Raw genomic sequence first — 20,723 nt, 5'->3', positions numbered from 1 at the left:
CTTGCTCTCTTTGTCTCTCCCTCCCTTTGTCTCTCCTTCTACCTCTGGTAACTTTAATTTTAAATTTGAGCTGGGTACAATTATTATCACATATTTTTATCATTTCATATTTTATCATTTTATACAGTTATTTGTACTTCATTCAGTTGTAACCATAGAGAATTATTGTCATTAAATCATCTCATTTTCAAATATTTGTGAATTACTTTTGATTTAACATTAAAACTTAATTGCTCCATATTGCAATACAAAACCTTACCTAAATTGCCCTTACTTCCGTTTTGGTATGAGAATGCGGAAGAATGGTTTGACTACAAATGTACAGTTTTTAACCATCAATACTGATAATTTTTTTGTAGTCATTTGGCAGAATTACAATTTGAACCGCTGTGGTTAAAACCCATTCCTACATCTGTCACTCAGGGTCTCTGGTCCAGATTTTTTTCATATACAACTCCACTATCCTCGAGTTGGTCACTCAGGGTCTCCAGTCAAGATTTTTTGCCTGTACAACCCCACTATGCTCAAGGTTGACACCAGAAGATACAGGAGGGAAAACAATGGGGGATTTCCAGTCCAACAGGAGATTTGCATCTTTTTTTGTTGTTTCAATTGTCTTAAACAAAAGTACATTAATAAACAAATTAATATAAAAAAAAACAGCCAAGCTTTTTGTATATTTCTTAAAATAGAGACTACAATGCAAAACAATCATTTGTTCTTGTATTTTGTACTATAGAACTTTGGTTTGGTGGTGTGGGTTGGTTAATTTAATTGCCTGATCAAATTTCAAACTGTATTGTGAAATACCATTTTAATAATAAAAGAAATCATTAAAGCATGCTATTTACAATGTCACTACACAATGTTACACTAATTAAAATGGAATATAACAACTCCTTTCTTTCCGTTTGAATTGGATATTAAGCATTAATGTTGATTTATTTATGTTTTACTGCAATAATCACATTATTTAGCCCATAATCTACATCTGGGTCACTGTAAAAAAGACAGGGTGAAGTGAACCAAGAAGCATAATGAAAGGAAGCACATATTCAGCATTTCAAATACAAAATAACTACATAAAAGTGTTTCCATACTTCTCAAAATAATGTCGCTACTTGCCTCAAAACATACAGAAGGCAAAAGTGCACTACAGCTATCAAATCATTATTTATATTGTAATAATATATGTATAACATAATACTAATAAAAATACAAATATATTAGTAATAATTATTATTATTATACAGATATGTAGTATAATGATAACAACAATAATGCGTGTTGTTTATTATGTTGTATTTGTATGTCATGAGGGAGGAGTGGAAACAGATTGCTTAGTTTTCCAGTGACTTGCACTTCAGTGGTACAACTCTACGAATGTTTCTTGCATCTGAGATGACCATATGCAATACTCTTCATCATGGAAATTTCCAAACCAAACCACAGTATAGATTAATAATTTCCCCTTATTTTCCACTGTGCTATTTGATAATAGCCTCCATGACCTCACAGAGGAATGCTGGTAATACTAAAGCATCTGTTACTGTAAACTTTGGTAATGCTTTAATAAAACTTTTTTATTTTTAATTTTACTACAATTTCTAATATGACTATAGCCAACTACAGTTTATCATCAATTATCATTTATTGTAATAACACAACATGTACCCAAGATATAGTTTAAAAATATATTGCTTCATATCATATGTTACAATATAAGTAAAAATCATAATAAAGTTGCCTAAAAAGAAAAGAAAAGAACAAACAGTGCTTAAGTAGGTCATACATATCATGATTCAGATCAACGAGGTACAGCAGCTGGTTGATGACTCAACATGCAACACACCGGGGGTGGTGAAACTTTCCATTACTTCCGAGAAGCTTCCTTATTGTCTTTTTTTTAAATAATATAATGCAGAACAACACATAAAAGCTTCTGTGTGACAAGGTGTAAAAAAACAAGCAAAAAAAAAAGGTTTTTATAGGCAAGGCAAGTTTATTTCTATAGCACATTTTATACACAGTGGCAATTCAAAGTGCTTTACATAAACAGGAATAAAAGAGACGTATAAATAAAATAGAAACAAATAACATAAAAACTGATCAAAACAGCGTTAAGACGGTTTTTCTATATTCCAAAACACCAGTGTATCTTATTTTCTCACTTTACTCTGGGACTTCCCCATTCTGGTGATCAACACAGAATCCCACTCCTCACACTGGCTGCCTGTTGAGTTTCGTATTGAATTTAAAATATTGCTTCTTACCTATAAAGCTTTAAATAATCGAGCTCCTGTTTATCTAACCAACCTTCTGTCTCGCTACACTCCAACTCGCTCTTTAAGATCTCAAAACTCAGGGCTTCTGGTAGTACCTAGAATAGCTAAGTCGAGTAAAGGAGGTCGAGCCTTCTCATTTATGGCTCCTAAACTCTGGAATAGCCTTCCTGATAATGTCCGAGGCTCAGACACTCTCAGTTCAAAACTAGATTAAAGACCTATCTTTTTAGTAAAGCATACATGCATCTCCTTTATATACACTGTAAGTGCTGTTATCAAGCACTTTTTGCATAATCGCACATTTATTTTACATATTTGTTTCATATTTCATTCTTTAGTCATTTAAGCTCATAATATTTTGTATTAATTTAGCTGAAGTGTAAGTATAAATGTAAATGTGCTGGAAGGTTTAAATGTGTTATTTCATATGTTGTACTTTCAGACATTTAATATGGAAACTTGTCACTTTAAGGAAATGACGTGTAATGTGAGTGACTTGTTTATGAATCGCCGGATAGACTGACGATGAACTGATGCATGTCAATGCTGTTTAAGAAGCTTAAAGTTACAGCTGTCATAAGTCAAAAGGACAGTGAAGAAGACTTTATTAATCCAAGGACCCTCTTTTCATGACAAGCGACCAACAAGGTATATGTTTTGCTTATTTAATGTATTAGATAATCGTCTTAGTTAGTTATAATCATAATTAGTTAATCATTTGAATAATTTCTTATATGTTTGTATTGTGTTCATTTACTAATACAGTTCTCACGGCATTATGGCGTCAGGCTTAAATAAACGCCCGTTCTGGAGAAACAACCTGTGTCTGTGTTGTTGTGAAGAGAGTTAGCTACACTAATTATTCTCTTTATTCTCTATTTCCACCTGGGGATACTTTTCCTGAGGCCTTCAGACTATGCAGCACTGCTGATCCGATCCAAGACCAGCGACGAGATTATCCCAAGGTTTCCATAATCCTGGACCAGGCCGTATCCTGAGCAGCTGCTGTGGTGGTCATAGAGGAGTGGAGAGCATGAGACTGATTCCTGTGATGCTCCGGGGACAGATGAGTCTCGCTGACGTCCAGCTTCTCCAGCGCCTAGACAACAGCTCTGCACAAGACGTTTGGCCAGTGGAGAAATGATCGTGCCCAACTGAGTCTGGTTTCTCTCGAGGTTTTTAAATTCTTCACTTTCGTCAATTGGTGAAGTTTTTTCCTCGTCACTGTCACCACTGACTTACATGGTTCGGGATCTGTAGAGCTGCATTTCGATGGATTTGCTCTTCAGTGTTTGGACTCTCAGTATAGTGAATATTAAACCACACTGAACTGAGCTAAACTGAACTGAACCTAAACACTGAAAACTGAACTACAATTTACTATGATCTTCTATGTGAAGCTGCTTTGACGCAATCTACATTGTAAAAGCGCTATACAAATAAAGGTGAATTGAATTGAATTGTTCATGTGTAAGTATCATTATGGGACATTTGTACAGAATGAGTCAGATTGTGCTTGTGAAAACTGGTCTAACAATATTTCTGGGAGTATTTAGTTGGATAATGACTAGACAGTGAATGGGGCACTAAAGGGCATTGAATAGGATGATGCAACACATGGAAGTGGTTTGTGTACTGATTTCAGTTCAGTGTTTCTGCTATTTCATAGTGGCTGAGAAATGGCTGATTTTGATGTCACATACGCATGCTGGCAGAAACAATAATCATAAGTAATGATCATATGGCATATAGATGAATAAAGAGAGAGATAATACAGATGTAGGCAGCTGGATAGCAGAGCGCCACCTCAGCCTCCTCAGTCATCTTCGGCACTCAGTGAAAAAGTTCATATAAAAACAAAAAAACAGACAATGTTTAATTCAGTTCAATTCATCTTTATTTGTATAGCGCTTTTACAATGTAGATTTTGTCAAAGCAGCCTAACATAGAAGATTATAGTAAATTAAAACAGTGTAGTTCAGTTTTCAGAGTTTAAGTTCAGTCCAGTTCATTGTGTCTCACAATGTGAGAATATTGAACATCTATTTGACATTGATATAAAGAAATCCTGCAGAGCACAAACTAAACCACACTGAACAGAAGCCCTATATGTGTTTTTTATTCGGCAGCAGGACTGTTTAACGTTTTCCCTACACTGAGTCTTGTTTTCTTTTGTTTGCATTATAATGCATTTTCCTCGTCTCGCCTTTCCGTGTTTTTGACCCTAGTTTTGTTGATTGTTCCTGTTGTTTTTGCCCCCTGTCCCGACCAATCATCTTGTTATTCTGACCATAATTTTGTATCACCCATATGCTCCAGGTTGCACCTGTTCTAACCTTTGCCTGCCTAAATAATCTTTAATAAGCTGCATGTGGATCCGACCCTCTGTCACCATGACTCTTAGTTACAAATGCACACTAGACAACATCACTACTACGTAACATTCATCAGAGAGAAAACATTATAGCGCAGTTAGAAATTACAATACCAAACTGGTCAAATTGAATATATTGCTTGCCTGTACAGAGAATTGAAAACACTGTATGCTCAATTTCATATTTTTAAGCAGTTAAACTCTGCGGACCCGGTACGTCATCGTCTTTCGCTTTAAGATTTAAAGGGCTAGCATTGCACCAGACCCCCTTAAGTGGTTTTGTTTGAAAGTGTAGAAGCTATATTTTATGCACATATGCATCACTTTGGTTTTTATTCCACTGTACAAAAGTTATTTACACTTAAATACACAGTATTTTGGATAACCGAGCTGGGTATTGAACATTGGTTCATTTTTCATATGGTTCATATATGACACATGTACAAGTTATAGCTCAAATGAAAGCTCTTGCCGGTGCTCATACGGTTCTAGCGTTCTTTTTACTGAATTATATTCTCATATCAAACAGTTGTCGAATGAATCGCCGTGTTTCCATGACGCAGAAGTGAAAACAATACATTTATGATCAATAAGCAGCCCCAGATAGCACAGACAGCTGTCATCTCTTACCTTACGCTGTGCGCTTCAGGGCCATTTCTCCTCTGTTTTTGAGGTGATGTGCATAAGTAATCCTTTAATATGCCTGACGTGGTCCAAACACACTGAATTATGTTTGATCAAACAAAAGAATAGTGAAATATGAAAACAATGATCGATCCCTGTGGCTTCTATAGCACCTCTCATCAGTTTGAATACAATAACTTCTGCATAGATTATGGTAGAGACATTTTCCTATGATTACAGACATGTGCAGGAACCACCAACATTAATTACAGCAAGCTAGACCACACAGAACCTAAAAGGTCCACTTTCAAATTTGAGGTTATAAATAAAAATACAAAAAGCGCCTCTTTTTTTAGGTGTTTATTATAACACAGACAACATTTACAGGTATTTTAAACACTTTCAGTAGTGTTTTATGAAAATTCAAAGGGTTTTCTTTAAAATGATAGGAAATTTTTGCATTTACACCTCTGCGTGTGGATTTGAGAAGCTTTTAAATTTGGGTAAGCAAAATTCAGGCGGAAATCCCTAAATAGCACTAGAGTTAAACTGGTTAAATCCCTTTCTCAATGCAGTAAGCCACGCCATGGTTATTTTTATTATATTTTTGATGTCACAATAATTCGAGTAAATAAAAACACAACAAAGAATGTAAGTAAATCATTCTTTATTATATAACTACATAAATTTTTTCCAGGGCAGCCATGGCCTAATTTTAAGTTGGACTTGGGATCCATAGGTCACAGCTGTAAATTGGGTTCACGAGTCAATCCATACATGTAATGTATTCCTTGGCTGTTATTGAGACAGATTTTTCTGTGGGATGGCTATTTCTGTTCTAGCCACTGATTCCCGCAGCTTCCGATACTGTGCATGCCACAGTTTGGCAGAGCTGAATCGGTTCTTGTATGTCTGTCCTCATACTGTTGGCCTTCACGGTACAGACTCTTCTGATAACTGAAATCAAGCCAAGTATGGCTGAAGACATATGCACAGCTTCAGTGAGTTTTTTAAAACTGAAAACTGTGTACTCTTCAGCCAAGGCAGCAATGGCGAAAACAATCTCACACAGATATAATGAGCATGCAAAGATGACACATTTAGTTTCTGTGCAGCTGCATTGTTGTGGGCAGCCTCCTCTGAAAGCCGCAATCAGATTGCTCATCAACGAAACCATTTTTAACACAACTGAGCTTAGTTGTATCACACCGGAACCTGTCGACCAGATCTCAGACAAAGCTAAAAGGCATAAGAAAACACTCCATATAAGATGGAGAAAATGCCACTTCATCTTTGAAGAAATGACCTCCATCAAAGTTGACAAGGTTACTTTGATGGCTGGTGAATGTGAATGGTTGAAAAGTGGCATATGTTCCTCAGCGGATTTGCTTTGAGGAGGAATCATGCTGAACAGTTGTAGATGATTTAACATACAGCTCTGAGCTTCTTCTTCAATGTCTGGTGTAGATATTCTGATGCTGGAATTTCCAGTGTTCTGATATTTATAAGTCGGCAAAAGGGCGGAGCATAGGCTATATGAATATTCATAAGTTTAATATTTCCTGATAAAACCTCTCAGAAATTAATTTAGTAACATTATTTTGTTTTACTTTTGATGTTTGCCTGATACACTATAAATATACAGTTTATTATTATTATTAATAATACTATTAAGAAAAAGAAGAAGAAGAAAAACAACAAAATGATGTTTAAATGCAGCTTGGTCATTTATTTTTCCATATTGTACAACTTGCTTTTTTCAAAACTCACTTCATTATTCCCACATACAGTTCCTACTTTACTTTTTAAACAACGTTTCAGGAAAAAAACTCATCTAATGCATATGTCTAATGTCTAGAAAATGCTTCTTGACTTAAGAATTGTTGGAAATTTGGACTAGAAACAAGAAAAAAACTTATTAAATTATTACTATTTTGAAATGAAAATTATTATTATTATTTTTTGCAATGACACATTTAGAGATTGAATAAATCACTGAGCTACGGGGAAAACATCAGGTGCTCATAGAGCTTTAACACCAGTGGGTAAAGGTGGGTTTTGTGTAAAAGTGCTTGTGTTAAACACTGGATAGAGAGGGACTGGTTTATAATGGAGATGTTTTATATTCAGAACAGACCTGTTGTTCATGTGTAAGAAGCTCCTCTATGTAAGCTGGAAAACAAAAAATACACCTATCAGACTGGATAACTATATCCCAGTAAATAATACTGATTGGTTCCACTTACAGGGTGTAGTTACTGTCACTTTAAGATATTCAGTGACGTCTGGTTTTCCATCACAGAAGCTTCTGGACAGTTCCAGGTCACTGAAACACAAACAGACAAACTTGTGTCATTCTCAGACTTTAGATGTTGTGTAGAGTTAATAGAATACTGTTAATCATTGTTACGTCGTTTTGCTGCTTTGGCACAATCTACATTGTATAAAGTGTTAAAAAGGAAGTTGACATAATTCTGACAGGTGTATCTGGGATTGGTTTGTACTTTGTTCTGGAACAGAAACACCTACCAGTCTTTACACGTTTAAATGTACAAGAGCATTCAGAGACATTCTGTCATTATTTACTGAACCTTCACTTGTCCCAAACCGGTTTGAATTTCTTTCATTTGTTGAACACAACAGAAGATATCACTCATTCATTTTCCTTGGGATTAGTCTCTTTATTCATCCATGGTCGCCACAGCAAAATGAACCACCAACTTATCCAGCATATGTTTTATGTAGCGGATATCCTTCCAGCTGCAACCCAGTACTGGGAAACACACACTGATTCACACACAATCATTGCCACATCCTCGGCTCATTCCTACTGCTAAATTTACAATTCTCTCTCACCATCACATTCCCTCAGCACCAATCATCGCTCCCCATCTCCTACCACCTCTCATCACGCCCGAGCACTTTCACCTGAATTCTAATTATTAGACACACCTGCACCCATTATCAGCACTCCCCATATAACCCAGCGATTCCAGTCAGTCAGTGGCTGGAATTGATATTTGACCTTACCTTCTCCCTGACTCGCCTTCTTCCGTGGATGTTTGTCCTCTCCCATGAACGTTTAACCTGTGGATGCTTCTCTCAAACCTCTGGAAGAACAAAGCTACCATTTCACGAGTTCACACTTACAGATATTTGACTGAATAGAACATGCGTATTTGGCGTGCTGTCCGGGAAGAGGGTTCTGAGCTCGGGAAGACTAACTCGTGTTATTCCCCTTATCAGGATAAAGAGAGATAGGGTCCGAGCGCAGTGCCTAGCCCGGCTCCAGAACGCTCCCCCGTCAGATTTAAATAGCTATCTGGTTTAATAGTGAGGAGCTGGGGTGGTGGAGGGACGCTGAAGTCAAGAGAAAACGGAGGTATGACATGTTTGACTGTTTATAAAGGTTTGCTCTTGAGCTGATTGGATAATAGAATGATTGTGTGTGTGATGATGAATTAGCCTCGTCAAAGACTGATCATGCTCCTCCTGAAATTTGTTTATAAAACATCACGAAGGGAAGTGACTTCACACTCTATGTCTGTTTGAAGCTATCTGTTTACAACGTAAAAAGCTATTCATCAGCTCCACTGCAAAGACTCTTACTTACCTGCTTCTCCTGTTTATTAATGCAATACTTGTTTGAATAAATTGATGAAAAGAAATAACTCTCCTTGTCCTCATTATGTGACCGTGACACTCATACACTATGGGCAATTTACTTTATCAATTCCCCTATAGCACATGTGTGTTTGGACTGTGGGGAGACCTCTTCTTGGATTGTTGTTGTGGCTCTAAGCTAATCGGCCATTCAGATTTATAAGGTTACAGTTAGAGAAATGTGGGGGGTAGGCTTGTCTCATTTCTAAAGTGTGTGTGTACGGTCCAATTTGATCTTGGGGTGGGGGTGTGTGTGCGTATATGCTCAGGTCAACAGCAATATTCAAATTTATAAAAATGTGGAAAAGTACTGACTGGTGCATCAAGGTCTGAGCATGTACACTTTTTTTTCTTGTGGCAGAAGTCCTAGTGTGTATTTGAACATCTAATAAAAGCTGTGTATGAGCACTGAATACACTTTAGACAACAATTCAATTTATGTTTATTGATATAGCACTTTTTACAATGTAGATTGTGTCAAAGCAGCTTAACATAGTTCTAGTTAAGTCCAGAGTTCTGAAGTTCAGTTCAGTGTGGTTTAAATTTCACTGCTGAAAGTTCAAACACTGAAGAGTAATCCACTGAAGCGCAGCTCCACAAGTGGCGATCCAAGCAAACCAGTGGCGACAGCGGCGAGGAAAAAACTCCACCGATTGACAAAGTGAAGGAAAAAAACAACGAGCGAAACCAGGCTCAGTTGAGCACGACCATTATAATATAACTAAAAAGATAGGTCTTTATTCTAGTTTTGAACAGAGAGTGTGTCTGAGCCTCGGACATTATCAGGAAGGCTATTCCAGAGTTTAGGAGCCATTACTTGACTTTGCTATTCTAGGTACTACCAGAAGCCCTGAGTTTTGATATCTTAAAGAGCGGTTTGGATTGTAGCGAGACAGAAGGTTGGTTAGATAAACAGGAGCTCGATTATTTCAAGATTTATAGGTCAAAAGTAATATTCTAAAATCAATACAAACTTAACAGGCAGCCAGTGTAAGGAGGATAAAATTGGGGTGATGTGATCAAATTTTCTAGACCTGGTTAGAACTCTGGCAGCTGCATTTTGTACTAGCTGAAGTTTGTTAATAGAGGATGCTGGGCAGCCAGCAAACAGTGCATTACAGTAATCCAGCCTAGAAGTCATAAAAGCATGGACTAGCTTTTCTGCATCTGAGATGGATAGCATATTTAGCGATATTTCTCAGATGAAAGAAAGCAGTTTTTGTGACATGGGATATATGATTTTTAAAAGTTAAATTGCTGTCTAATATGACACCCAGATCTTTTATAGTCGAGCTAACGCTAACTTTGTATCCCTCTATTTGTAGGTCGAGTTGTGAGATCTGCTGTGTACAGGATTTAGGCCCAATAAGTAATAATTTTTTTTTGTCTGAGTTTAAGAGAAGATAATTGTTGGTCATCCAGTCTTTAATAACTTTAATACACTCAGTTAGCTTGGACAGTTTAGACGTCTCGTCAGGTTTAGTTGAAATATATAACTGAGTATCATCTGCATAGCAGTGAAAGCTGATCCCATGTCTTTTAATAATGTCTCCTATGGGTAGCATTTATATTGTAAACAGCAAAGGGCCTAAAACTGATCTTTGAGGCACCCCACACTTTACTGGGATGACTTGTGAAGGCTGTCCATTAATATACACAAACTGATAATAGTCAGCTAAGTGTGACTTAAATCAGGGGCGTTGCTAGACATAAAGCTCTACTAGGGCACTTTCGGTTGAGAAGGCTAATGGAGTAGATGTTTTTGTTTCTCGCTGCCGCACGTCTTAGATTTAAACTCACATAAAGCCCATTTACTTAACAAATTTATTTAAAATAAAAAAATCAGAACACTTCTAAAGTAACTGTCTTTTCAATTGAACATGACCTCTAAATCACCCAAACAGAGCAAAAAAGAAGGGAAAACTTACCCCTCCAAGGATGCTGCGAATTACCTGATCATGGTGGCAAAGGTTAAACCTTTGGATTAACATCGACAGACCCTACCAGCAGAATTAAATCCTCCATTTCAACACTTGAGGAGAAGATGGACCGTTTCCATTCCATGCTGTCAGATCACAAACAAAAGAATTCTTTATCATTCTGTTCCACCATGGCTGAGACCTGTACGAAACTACAAAATAAAGTTGTAGCTGTCTAATGAACTTTGTCAACACCAGAATCGTGTTCGTGATTCTTTCCATTTGTCAACACCAGAATCGTGTTCGTGATCCTTTCCATTTGTCAACACCAGAATCGTGTTCGTGATTCTTTCCATTTGTCAACACCAGAATAGTGTTCGTGATTCTTTCCATTTGTCAACACCAGAATAGTGTTCGTGATTCTTTCCATTTGTCAACACCAGAATAGTGTTCGTGATCCTTTCCATTTGTCAACACCAGAATCGTGTTCGTGATCCTTTCCATGTCAACACCAGAATAGTGTTCGTGATCCTTTTCATTTGTCAACAACCGGGAATCGTGTTCGTGATCCTTTCCATTTGTCAACACCAGAATAGTGTTCGTGATCGTTTCCATTTGTCAACACCAGAATAGTGTTGGTGATCCTTACCATTTGTCAACACCAGAATAGTGTTCGTGATCCTTTCCATTTGTCAACACCAGAATAGTGTTCGTGATCCTTTCCATTTGTCAACACCAGAATAGTGTTCGTGATCGTTTCCATTTGTCAACACCAGAATAGTGTTGGTGATCCTTACCATTTGTCAACACCAGAATAGTGTTGGTGATCCTTACCATTTGTCAACACCAGAATAGTGTTCATGATCCTTTCTATTTGTCAACACCAGAATCGTGTTCATGATCCTTTCTATTTGTCAACACCAGAATCGTGTTCATGATCCTTTCTATTTGTCAACACCAAAATAGTGTTGGTGATCCTTAACATTTGTCAACACCAGAATAGTGTTCGTGATCCTTTCCATTTGTCAACACCAAAATAGTGTTGGTGATCCTTAACATTTGTCAACACCAGAATAGTGTTGGTGATCCTTACCATTTGTCAACACCAGAATAGTGTTCGTGATCCTTTCCATTTGTCAACACCAGAATCGTGTTCGTGATCCTTTCCATTTGTCAACACCAGAATAGTGTTCGTGATCCTTACCATTTGTCAACACCAGAATAGTGTTCATGATCCTTTCTATTTGTCAACACCAGAATCGTGTTCATGATCCTTTCCATTTGTCAACACCAGAATAGTGTTCGTGATTCTTTCCATTTGTCAACACCAGAATAGTGTTCGTGATCCTTTTAATTTGTCAACACCAGAATAGTGTTCGTGATCCTTTCCATTTGTCAACACCAGAATAGTGTTCGTGATCCTTTCCATTTGTCAACACCAGAATAGTGTTCGTGATCCTTACCATTTGTCAACACCAGAATAGTGTTCATGATCCTTTTAATTTGTCAACACCAGAATAGTGTTCGTGATCCTTACCATTTATCAACACCAAAATAGTGTTCATGATCCTTTCCATTTGTCAACACCAAAATTGTGTTCATGATCCTTTCCATTTGTCAACACCAGAATAGTGTTCATGATCCTTTCCATTTGTCAACACCAGAATAGTGTTCGTGATCCTTACCATTTGTCAACACCAAAATAGTGTTCATGATCCTTTCCATTTGTCAACACCAAAATTGTGTTCATGATCCTTTCCATTTGTCAACACCAGAATAGTGTTCATGATCCTTTCCATTTGTCAACACCAGAATAGTGTTCGTGATCCTTACCATTTGTCAACACCAAAATAGTGTTCATGATCCTTTCCATTTGTCAACACCAAAATTGTGTTCATGATCCTTTCCATTTGTCAACACCAGAATAGTGTTCATGATCCTTTCCATTTGTCAACACCAGAATAGTGTTCGTGATTCTTTCCATTTGTCAACACCAAAATCGTGTTCATGATCCTTTCCATTTGTCAACACCAGAATAGTGTTCGTGATCCTTACCATTTGTCAACACCAGAATAGTGTTCATGATCCTTTCCATTTGTCATTACCAGAATAGTGTTCGTGATTCTTTTCATTTGTCAACACCAGAATAGTGTTCATGATCCTTTTAATTTGTCAACACCAGAATAGTGTTCATGATCCTTTTAATTTGTCAACACCAGAATAGTGTTCGTGATCCTTTTAATTTGTCAACACCAGAATAGTGTTCATGATCCTTTTAATTTGTCAACACCAGAATAGTGTTCGTGATCCTTTTAATTTGTCAACACCAGAATAGTGTTCATGATCCTTACCATTTGTCAACACCAGAATAGTGTTCGTGATCCTTACCATTTGTCAACACCAGAATAGTGTTCATGATCCTTTCCATTTGTCAACACCAGAATAGTGTTCATGATCCTTTTAATTTGTCAACACCAGAATAGTGTTCGTGATCCTTACCATTTGTCAACACCAGAATAGTGTTCGTGATCCTTACCATTTGTCAACACCAGAATAGTGTTCGTGATCCTTTTAATTTGTCAACACCAGAATAGTGTTCATGATCCTTTCCATTTGTCAACACCAGAATAGTGTTCGTGATCCTTTCTATTTGTCAACACCAGAATAGTGTTCGTGATCCTTACCATGTCAACACCAAAATAGTGTTCATGATCCTTTCCATTTGTCAACACCAAAATAGTGTTTGTGATCCTTTCCATTTGTCAACACCAGAATAGTGTTGGTGATCCTTAAAATTTGTCAACACCAAAATAGTGTTTGTGATCCTTTCCATTTGTCAACACCAGAATAGTGTTCGTGATCCTTAACATTTGTCAACACCAGAATAGTGTTCATGATCCTTACCATTTGTCAACACCAGAATAGTGTTCGTGATCCTTTCCATTTGTCAACACCAAAATAGTGTTCATGATCCTTTTAATTTGTCAACACCAGAATAGTGTTGGTGATCCTTAACATTTGTCAACACCAGAATAGTGTTCGTGATCCTTTCCATTTGTCAACACCAAAATAGTGTTCATGATCCTTTTAATTTGTCAACACCAGAATAGTGTTGGTGATCCTTAACATTTGTCAACACCAGAATAGTGTTCGTGATCCTTTCCATTTGTCAACACCAAAATAGTGTTCATGATCCTTTTAATTTGTCAACACCAGAATAGTGTTGGTGATCCTTAACATTTGTCAACACCAAAATAGTGTTGGTGATCCTTAACATTTGTCAACACCAGAATAGTGTTCGTGATCATTTCCATTTGTCAACACCAAAATAGTGTTGGTGATCCTTAACATTTGTCAACACCAGAATAGTGTTCGTGATCCTTACCATTTGTCAACACCAGAATAGTGTTCGTGATCCTTTCCATTTGTCAACACCAGAATAGTGTTCGTGATCCTTACCATTTGTCAACACCAAAATAGTGTTCATGATCCTTTTAATTTGTCAACACCAGAATAGTGTTCGTGATCCTTACCATTTGTCAACACCAGAATCGTGTTCGTGATCCTTTCCATTTGTCAACACCAGAATAGTGTTCATGATCCTTTTAATTTGTCAACACCAGAATAGTGTTCATGATCCTTTCTATTTGTCAACACCAGAATAGTGTTCGTGATCCTTACCATTTGTCAACACCAGAATAGTGTTCGTGATCGTTTCCATTTGTCAACACCAGAATAGTGTTCGTGATCCTTTCCATTTGTCAACACCAGAATAGTGTTCGTGATCCTTAACATTTGTCAATACCAGAATTGTGTTCATGATCCTTTTAATTTGTCAACACCAGAATAGTGTTCGTGATCCTTACCATTTGTCAACACCAAAATAGTGTTCGTGATTCTTTCCATTTGTCAACACCAGAATAGTGTTCGTGATCCTTACCATTTGTCAACACCAGAATAGTGTTCGTGATCCTTACCATTTGTCAACACCAGAATAGTGTTCGTGATCCTTTCCATTTGTCAACACCAGAATAGTGTTCGTGATCCTTACCATTTGTCAACACCAGAATAGTGTTCGTGATTCTTTTCATTTGTCAACACCAGAATAGTGTTCATGATCCTTTTAATTTGTCAACACCAGAATAGTGTTCATGATCCTTTTAATTTGTCAACACCAGAATAGTGTTCATGATCCTTACCATTTGTCAACACCAGAATAGTGTTCATGATCCTTACCATTTGTCAACACCAGAATAGTGTTCATGATCCTTTCCATTTGTCAACACCAGAATAGTGTTCATGATCCTTACCATTTGTCAACACCAGAATAGTGTTCATGATCCTTTCCATTTGTCAACACCAAAATAGTGTTTGTGATCCTTTCCATTTGTCAACACCAAAATAGTGTTCATGATCCTTTCCATTTGTCAACACCAGAATAGTGTTTGTGATTCTTTCCATTTGTCAACACCAGAATAGTGTTCATGATTCTTTTCATTTGTCAACACCAGAATAGTGTTCATGATCCTTTCTATTTGTCAACACCAGAATAGTGTTCGTGATCGTTTCCATTTGTCAACACCAGAATAGTGTTCGTGATCGTTTCTATTTGTCAACACCAGAATAGTGTTCGTGATCGTTTCTATTTGTCAACACCAGAATAGTGTTCGTGATCGTTTCCATTTGTCAACACCAGAATAGTGTTCGTGATCGTTTCTATTTGTCAACACCAGAATAGTGTTCGTGATCGTTTCTATTTGTCAACACCAGAATAGTGTTCGTGATCGTTTCCATTTGTCAACACCAGAATAGTGTTCGTGATCGTTTCTATTTGTCAACACCAGAATAGTGTTCGTGATCCTTTCCATTTGTCAACACCAGAATAGTGTTCATGATCCTTTCCATTTGTCAACACCAGAATAGTGTTCATGATCCTTACCATTTGTCAACACCAGAATAGTGTTCATGATCCTTACCATTTGTCAACACCAGAATAGTGTTCATGATCCTTTCCATTTGTCAACACCAGAATAGTGTTCATGATCCTTACCATTTGTCAACACCAGAATAGTGTTCATGATCCTTACCATTTGTCAACACCAGAATAGTGTTCATGATCCTTTCCATTTGTCAACACCAGAATAGTGTTCATGATCCTTACCATTTGTCAACACCAGAATAGTGTTCATGATCCTTTCCATTTGTCAACACCAAAATAGTGTTCATGATCCTTTCCATTTGTCAACACCAAAATAGTGTTCATGATCCTTTCCATTTGTCAACACCAAAATAGTGTTCATGATCCTTTCCATTTGTCAACACCAGAATAGTGTTCGTGATTCTTTCCATTTGTCAACACCAGAATAGTGTTCATGATTCTTTTCATTTGTCAACACCAGAATAGTGTTCATGATCCTTTCTATTTGTCAACACCAGAATAGTGTTCGTGATCGTTTCCATTTGTCAACACCAGAATAGTGTTCGTGATCGTTTCTATTTGTCAACACCAGAATAGTGTTCGTGATCGTTTCTATTTGTCAACACCAGAATAGTGTTCGTGATCCTTTCCATTTGTCAACACCAAAATAGTGTTCATGATCCTTTCCATTTGTCAACACCAGAATAGTGTTCGTGATCCTTTCCATTTGTCAACACCAGAATAGTGTTCGTGATCGTTTCCATTTGTCAACACCAGAATAGTGTTCATGATCCTTTCCATTTGTCAACACCAAAATAGTGTTCATGATCCTTTCCATTTGTCAACACCAAAATAGTGTTCATGATCCTTTCAATTTGTCAACACCAGAATAGTGTTCATGATCCTTTTAATTTGTCAACACCAGAATAGTGTTCATGATCCTTTTAATTTGTCAACACCAGAATAGTGTTCATGATCCTTTTAATTTGTCAACACCAGAATAGTGTTCATGATCCTTTTAATTTGTCAACACCAGAATAGTGTTCATGATCCTTTTAATTTGTCAACACCAGAATAGTGTTCGTGATCCTTTTAATTTGTCAACACCAGAATAGTGTTCGTGATCGTTTCCATTTGTCAACACCAGAATAGTGTTCATGATCCTTTCCATTTGTCAACACCAGAATAGTGTTCGTGATCCTTACCATTTGTCAACACCAGAATAGTGTTCATGATCCTTTCCATTTGTCAACACCAGAATAGTGTTCATGATCCTTTCCATTTGTCAACACCAGAATAGTGTTCATGATCCTTTCCATTTGTCAACACCAGAATAGTGTTCGTGATCCTTTCCATTTGTCAACACCAGAATCGTGTTCATGATCCTTTTCATTTGTCAACACCAGAATAGTGTTCGTGATCCTTACCATTTGTCAACACCAGAATAGTGTTCATGATCCTTACCATTTGTCAACACCAGAATAGTGTTCGTGATTCTTTCCATTTGTCAACACCAAAATAGTGTTCGTGATCGTTTCCATTTGTCAACACCAAAATAGTGTTCGTGATCCTTTCCATTTGTCAACACCAGAATAGTGTTCGTGATCCTTTCACTTTGTCAACACCAGAATAGTGTTCGTGATCCTTACCATTTGTCAACACCAGAATTGTGTTCGTGATCCTTACCATTTGTCATTACCAGAATAGTGTTCGTGATCCTTACCATTTGTCAACACCAGAATAGTGTTCGTGATCCTTACCATTTGTCAACACCAGAATAGTGTTCGTGATCCTTACCATTTGTCAACACCAGAATTGTGTTCGTGATCCTTACCATTTGTCATTACCAGAATAGTGTTCGTGATTCTTTTCATTTGTCAACACCAGAATAGTGTTCATGATCCTTACCATTTGTCAACACCAGAATAGTGTTCATGATCCTTTCCATTTGTCAACACCAAAATAGTGTTCATGATCCTTTCCATTTGTCAACACCAAAATAGTGTTCATGATCCTTTCCATTTGTCAACACCAGAATAGTGTTCATGATCCTTTCCATTTGTCAACACCAGAATAGTGTTTGTGATTCTTTCCATTTGTCAACACCAGAATAGTGTTCGTGATCCTTTCCATTTGTCAACACCAGAATAGTGTTCATGATCCTTTCCATTTGTCAACACCAAAATAGTGTTCATGATCCTTTCCATTTGTCAACACCAAAATAGTGTTCATGATCCTTTCCATTTGTCAACACCAGAATAGTGTTCATGATCCTTTCCATTTGTCAACACCAGAATAGTGTTTGTGATTCTTTCCATTTGTCAACATCAGAATAGTGTTCGTGATTCTTTCCATTTGTCAACACCAGAATCGTGTTGTCAACACCAGAATAGTGTTCATGATCCTTACCATTTGTCAACACCAGAATAGTGTTCATGATCCTTTCCATTTGTCAACACCAAAATAGTGTTCATGATCCTTTCCATTTGTCAACACCAGAATAGTGTTTGTGATTCTTTCCATTTGTCAACACCAAAATAGTGTTCGTGATCGTTTCCATTTGTCAACACCAAAATAGTGTTCGTGATCTTTTCACTTTGTCAACACCAGAATCATTTTCGCTGACAGATTGGACAGTAAAATAACAGGATGAAGTGTCATCATGACGACAGTGGGGGAATTCCAGTCCTAAAACTCAGACTCACTAGTGCATGTGTTTGATTACGGGATATTTGTACTGAATCAGTCAGATTGTGCTTGTGAGAACTGAAGTGTGTTTTCTGACCATCTTTCTTTATTTTGTCAGGTTTAGTTGGATAATGATTAGACAGGGAATGGGACAGTAAAGGGCATTGAACAGGATGATGTTGGTTTGTGTACTGATTTGAGTAGATTTCAGGGTTTCTGGTACTTTATAATGGCTGAGAAATTGATGATCTTCAAGTCAAACTCATGCTGGAAATATCTTTAGCTGTACCTGAGAGAGAACAGATTATTTCATCTCTGGAAACTCCTCAATGTAATCTAGGAACTCAAGCACACAGATCACACAGACTAACAAAGATAATATTACTGATCAGCTTTAGTCATGGGTTTAGTTATCGTCTCTGAGTTATTCAGTGGTGTCTGGGTCTTCATTACAGAAGCTTCTGGAAGGATCATAATGACAGCTACATTATTATTTTATTCAGTCTGATTTACATTGGGCAGAAAATATAAGTTAAAACAAAATGACAACTTTTCTTTCTTAATCAAATCATTAAAATAATTAAAGAAGTATTTTTATTTTTTAAACTGTATATAAGAAAAGATCTTTTGCTCGTTCATAGCTGCTTTATTTCGGTGTAGCTTAGTTGTCTGATCAAAGTTTACCCGTGTTGTCATCGGTGTAAGGGTCCAAAATAAAATAACTAAGAAAATAATAACTTTTACTTGCTACAGTATGTATAATCAAATGAAACTTGGAGAAAATTAAGAGAAATTGAGAACCAAGTCCAGTGACTACAAACCCAAATAAAGACAAACTGCATATCAACTTGCCCTGTGATTTAAATGGAGTGAATCTTAGTCATAAAAAGAGTAAGAAAACATTTTAGCAGTGAATTAAAAACTATTTAAAGTCAGAATGAACTTAACCAGACTCTTTATCACATACTGTATATATAAACATATAATAAATACACTTTACCAATGGTTAAAGCAATTACTTCATAGATATATTAGAATTATCACATCTAAAGTAATCTAGAAAACAAAGACAAATCCCACAAGATAACTACTGTAATTATTACCGATTAGCTTTAGTTATAGTGTTTAGTTACCGTAAGATATTCAATGATGTCTGGTTATTCCTCACAGAAGCTTCTGGAAAGTTCCACGTCTCTGAAACACAAACAAACTGCTCTTATTCATACATATTATGAGCCAAATATTGTGTCAGGTTAATGTTAAACACTGTTACTCTTAATGATAAAGTATAGATGTCATACAGTGCTAGAAATAAAGCTGATCGACTCGATCATCACAGCTAGATCCAGGTTTGGTTTGTACTTTGTTCTCGAGCAGAAACCAACACCAGACTTTTACAAACGTCGATATCACTTTAAAATAAGGGTTCATTAGTTAATGTTGTTTCATGGATTTACTCACATCAACCAAGTAAAAAACAATCTAGCATTTGTTAATAGTAGTTCAGTATTTACTGATGCATTATTACAGTGCATGTAATGGAGCATGGGTCATTATTTTAAAGTGTTATAAACGAATTAAAGGACAAGAGTATTGAATATTATTGTACCAGAGTAAAACAAACAATCTCTCAACATTCACTCGTCCTTCACTTGATCCAAACCTTTATGAGTTTCTTTTGTTCAACACAAAAGAAGATGCTTTGAAGAATGCTGAAATTTCTTTAAAAATATCTTATTTTGTGCTCAAAAGAAATCCATTATAGCTGAATAAATAAATAAATAAATAAATATAAATGTCCATTTTTAGATCAACTACCTGCTTGAATATCTCATGACGTGTTTTTGTTCATGGGGTTCGTTCTCTCTGCAAGGAATCAATGTAAAAAACAAACAATTCTGCCAAAAATCCTTCACTCACGAAAAAACATCTGAATGACTTTGTTCAGTCCAAATGAGAAGCAGCGAATCGTGAACACTGGATGGTCAGAGCTGAATTAATCATGACAGAAATGTCAGACTGAGCAGATATATTATTCAGAAGGCAATGGCATAATATACGCTTGAGTAAAAAGTCAACTGAAGATCCACCGCTGGCAGTAAAGATCTCAAACACTGACTGTTCCAGTATGCTAAAGTATATCACTGGGGCTTTCCCAACAGCTCCGTCTCATTGGCTCCTCTTGAAAACGACACCCAGACTAAAAGATTGAAATGTGAACAGTATGAATAATCCTCCTCTCTGAACCACAG

At 36.7% G+C, this 20,723-nt stretch overlaps 1 long non-coding RNA gene across 1 annotated transcript in view; it reads right to left on the bottom strand.

The window, feature by feature from the left end:
- The window catches only part of LOC130234223 (uncharacterized), a 28,886-nt gene extending 8,408 nt beyond the window's left edge, over positions 1 to 20,478 (bottom strand). Inside the window, exons 1-2 of the long non-coding RNA XR_008838277.1 lie at positions 20,290 to 20,478; positions 19,605 to 19,665 (exon numbers count right to left, since the gene is read on the bottom strand). This is a non-coding gene — a long non-coding RNA (uncharacterized LOC130234223). The remainder of the gene's footprint in view (positions 1 to 19,604; positions 19,666 to 20,289) is intronic.
- Between the last annotated feature and the right edge of the window lie 245 nt (positions 20,479 to 20,723).

The sequence above is a fragment of the Danio aesculapii genome, chromosome 8, assembly GCF_903798145.1.
Source record: "Danio aesculapii chromosome 8, fDanAes4.1, whole genome shotgun sequence".
Classification (NCBI taxonomy): domain Eukaryota; kingdom Metazoa; phylum Chordata; class Actinopteri; order Cypriniformes; family Danionidae; genus Danio; species Danio aesculapii.
The sequence above is the reverse complement of the archived record's forward strand: the minus strand, read 5'-3'. Positions and strand labels throughout refer to the sequence as shown.